Here is a 4870-nt window from a genome sequence, read left to right as displayed (position 1 = left end):
GCTCAAAACTTCCAACCTTAAAATTTAGGGTGTTACAGAAGGACATTTTTCATATCCCAAAAATAGGGATAGAAGAAATAGAGATAAAATTTAGATATTACTTTTTAAGCATAAGGTAAGAGAATTAGAATGATATAAAAATTATTTCTATTAAAAAAGTAACAAGAATGAACCTGTTAGTTCAGTGGCAAAGCCTTAGCATTCCCTTAGGTCCCAAGTTTGAAACCCTTTGTGCATCTTTCAGCCAAAATATTTTATTTTCTTATCTTTACCCCATGAAAGTGCCGAATTTTCAAACTAGCCCAGCCCAAAATTTTTTTTAATTTAATCCTTAATTCAAATCAATCCTAATTCTACATGGACTCTTAAAACCTATTTCAATTAGGGAAAAAGAGTTTTATAAATGGAAAATCTTTTAAAACCCGAGAATTTTATCTAGAAAACTTTTCAAGAGAAACTCCCAAAGTTTTTTTTTTCATCACCATTGCCAAATCAATTTTCAACCAAAGATTTCAAATATTTTCAAATCACATCACTCTTCTTCCAAGTAGAACGTCGATCTCCTTATCTAAACTAATGTTTTTGTGTCTTCAAATTAGGTGTGGGATTTAAGTTTATATCATTGTGTATGATTAATTAAACAATTAGGAAGTAAGTAGTCTATATGTGAACCCCCTATAGGCGAACCACTATATGTGAACCCCTATAAGAAAACCTCCTGTATAGGAACCCTTATATGTAAGCCACCTGTATGCAAACCCCTATAGGCTAACCCCTTGTATGTGAACCCCTATAGGCGAACCCCTTGTATGCAAACCCCTATAGGCAAACCCTGTATGCAAACCCACTATAGGTAGACCCCTATATGCGAACCCATTTATAAAACCCTATATGATTTAGTATACGATCTCTTAATATATTTAAGTGAACCCTAGAAGGAATATGCATGCAAACCCTAATTTTTTATTATGCGAACTCTATATGCAAACGCTAATATGTATGAACCCTACCTGTGCAAACCCCAGATGTGTGAGTCTTATATGTGCAAACCTTATATACATAAACCTTATATGTGAATATGTTATATATGTGTTAGCCTAATAAGCATGATAAACAATCTAATATCAATATACTATTACAAGTTTTAGTTTGCATTATGAAAATTTATATGTGAAATTGATATGAATGAATGCATGAAGACATGCTATTAAATGATAGTATGAAATATTGAATGTGCTTGATAAGCATAACCTCGATTGATGGTAAATAGAATGATATGTTGAGTATGTGTGCATAATTACATGAAATTGGGTATGGAGGACAGAGGAGTTTCGTAGGAGGATGTGGCAAATTAAGTCTACACCAAAAGTCAGTACTGCACGAAGAAGGCGGCAATGTCATCAAAACCTGTAACAGTCCGATTTAGACCCTAATAGAAACAGTGGTTTCGGGACCACGAATCCTATTCAAAAAATATTTAAATATTATTTTTCGTGTTTATTATGTGAATTAGCATGTGTGAAAGTTTCGTATGAAAATTTGATTGTTTGTGTGCTTAATTAAATAAAAGGGCTTAATCGCATAAAATGTAAAATTTCATGCTAATTGCTAAAGTGCCTAATTGTTTTGTTCTTTTAATGTGGGGTATTTATAATGCAATTATACCATTGAATTTAGCATGGACACATTTGGTCACTAGTTAGTGGGTGGAAATAATATTAAAATGATTAAAGTTATATTATAAGTAATAATATGTATATATTATAACATAAAATAAAAACAACCATGCATGTTCTTTGTTTTTGCTTAAACTAAAGAAAATAAGAAAGAAAAGAAACCTTTAAGGTTTCGACAGCTTATTAAGCTCAATTAAGGTATGTAATTAGCTCAGTTTTTGATAATTTTTACGTTTTTGAGATTGTTGCTTCGAGTACTATCCGACCCATGTTTAAATTTATGATTTTGATGCATATTTTGAGTTATGCCATTGATGAATATTTGTGTTTTGTGATGTTTTATGATGAAATATTAAAAATATGATTTAGATTAACATGTTTTGTATTTGAGTTTTTGAAGATTTTGAGTAATTACGACTAAATTGCAAAAATAATAAATTGAGGGACTAAAATGTAAAATAGATGAAATAAATGGATTAGTATGAGTATATAGAAAATTTGTAGCACCCCAAACCCGGCCCAGAAGTTATGGCCGGATCCGGCATGCCACATCAAAACGTAAAAAAAAATTTCCATTCTAAGTCCAGAAAATCGTACTTGATGTTCAAAAGATTAATTCATTAAGGGTTAAAGTGAATGGAAGTCAGTGCACCGGTAGGAAACCGGAAAGAGGTGGTGAGTCCATCGGACTGCTTAAGTACCAAGCTCCCTTCGGATCCAATCCTAGACATGCATACCGCCATTGCCACACCTTAACGTCATGGATATTTCTAGGAAACCGATTCGATTAAGTCATTTTTAGGAAAAGTGATTAATTTTGGAAAATACTTTCATTGCGGAAGCTTTGCTTGTTGTCGTGTTATTTTGAAATCAACTGTTGTTTTTGAAAACGCGCCCTAAAGCTATCCAATTTCAACAGTTAAAATAAGTAATACCTATCTTAGTAATACATATTAAAACCATTAAAAATAATTAAGCGGCCTTATTACATTTAAAAACCCAAAACTTCAAACGTAAATAAAAGGATGTCCAGTTCACCAGAAGAAAATCAAACTTTCAGAACGGGTGGCCACTCCGAATTCCCTCACAGCTCCAAGCCCACTATGGTTGGGGATTTCCTGCGTGGATGAAAATAAAAGGGGTGAGTTTGGGGAAACTCAGTGTGTAAGGAAAACCCATTCAAAGCCCAAGTCAGCTCAAGCCCATTGGGCCTAAGCCCATTCAGGTAACAGTGGTACTGGGCCAGAGCTCTTTTCAGATTACAATAAACGGGCCTTAGCCCTTATTCAGATAACAAGATGGCCCATAGGCCCATTTCAAAATCCATGCAACATCAAGAAACATATGCAAGCCCATTTGGGAGACTACTCAACCCACCAACCACTACACTCCACCGCATCCAGCCATACACTCCATGTGGGAATAGCTCAACCCACCCATTTTCAACACTCCACAGCTTGTAGCCTTCTTTGCTCGATTAACAAGAATTGAGGCAAAGCCTCCAAGACGTGGACAAGCCACTTTCAGTACTTCCTCCGTCAATATCCCAGTCCCATGCATCAGATAATAACAACATGGCATGCAGTAAATAACATCGGTCAAACATGCATTTAGGTCAATTTAACCCTATGGGTATTTCGGTAATTTATCTTCTAGGGGTAAAACTGTAAATTTTCCATTTTTAAAGGTATTTCAGTAATTTATCTATTTTAGGGTTTTTCATGCATATTCCTACCTTTCACGTCCTACAGAATCACGTACCGAGGGTTCTTACCAAATTGGGCCCGTTGGCCCATCATTCCAATTTTGGCCCATTAAGCCCAAAAATATCGAGGGCACAGAAATCATGCACTTCGCAGTCCAAACATTGCAGCTTACCAAAAACATTAATCGATTTACCTCACGAGCATTCGCACACTCACAAATCTACAAAATACCGATTTTCGGCATTTCGACTTTTCGGCTTTTGCCGATCTAGACTAAGAAAGAGGGTGTTAGTTACACACCTATTTGCGACGATATGCTGATGAGATCCACACACGAACTGCCTACAATTGGATTACTAACACATTAATCTAACTATTCAAATACGAACTACGTATTAATCCCTTACAATATTCAGCCAACCACACCTACAGATCATAGTAAGCTTATAAGAAATCAATAAGCAACTCATTAACAAATTTTTGTCAATGTTTACCATATAATCATAATTTCACTGCAAGCTGTCTTCCTGAGCAACAGTCACTAAATTATTTATAACTGGAGCTACGAAACTCCAAATCAAGTTCCGTTAATTTTTCCTGAAAATAGACTCATATATCTTCTATCCATAAAATTTTCAGAATTTTTGGTTTAGCCAATCAATACTAGATTTTTCTCAAAGTTTCCCATGTTTCACTATTTGACTAATCTGACCACTCTTCATTATGAATCAAATTTCTCATTGTACAGAATTTAAAATATGTTATCGTTTATTCCATTTGAAACTAGACTCATTAAGCTTTAATTACATAATTTATGCAGCTTCTGACTCATCTCCCACAATTTATGGTGATTTTCCAAAGTCACGTTACTGCTGCTGTCCCAAGCAGATTTATTACCAAATCACTCTTTCACACATACCTTGCATGCATGTTATTTAAACATGTATATCACCAATCAATCATCACATTACTTAAGAATAATCTCCATTTCATCATTTTAAAGCACAACATGTTAGATGATTTTTCCCTTTAACATCTAAGGCACATGCATGCTCATTTGTTTGGCTCAACTTCACCTATCTTCCATTTTTTTCATCAAAAGAACATGAAACAACAACCATTTCCTTCATTTTAATTCATGACTAAATGCTCACAACACAACTAAAAACCAAAATATGCTTCAAGAGTTAAGGTAGAATCAAGAAGAACTCATGAACATCAAGATAGAAGCCAACTACCATGAACTTACCTTCAATTTTCTTCCCCAAGTGACCGAACACTCAAGAGCTTTCTCATCACCTTTCTCTTCTCTAACTTTCAGCTATGATGAACAAAGATGGACAAAACTTTGTTCTTTTCACCCCTTTTTCTTTTAATAAAACTTCATATTTCATCCATTTAATTCTTTAATACAAAAGACATGAAATTCTTATCATGAAACATTTACCTAACCCATTATCATGAAACATTTACCTAACCTATTATCAA

The 4870-nt window shown here is 34.3% G+C and overlaps 1 long non-coding RNA gene across 2 annotated transcripts; it reads right to left on the bottom strand.

The window, feature by feature from the left end:
- Positions 1-2616: 2616 nt before the first annotated feature.
- LOC128286938 (uncharacterized) lies at positions 2617-3750 on the bottom strand. Of its 2 annotated transcripts, none has more exons than XR_008277628.1 (2): positions 3683-3750; positions 2617-2794 (listed from the first exon to the last, which is right to left on the bottom strand). It is a non-coding gene; the product is annotated as an uncharacterized LOC128286938 (long non-coding RNA). The 2 variants fall into 2 exon arrangements; XR_008277627.1 differs by lacking the exon at positions 3683-3750 and adding an exon at positions 3451-3624.
- Positions 3751-4870: the final 1120 nt, after the last annotated feature.

Source organism: Gossypium arboreum, chromosome 13 (genome assembly GCF_025698485.1).
Source record: "Gossypium arboreum isolate Shixiya-1 chromosome 13, ASM2569848v2, whole genome shotgun sequence".
NCBI lineage: Eukaryota > Viridiplantae > Streptophyta > Magnoliopsida > Malvales > Malvaceae > Gossypium > Gossypium arboreum.
The sequence above is the reverse complement of the archived record's forward strand: the minus strand, read 5'-3'. Positions and strand labels throughout refer to the sequence as shown.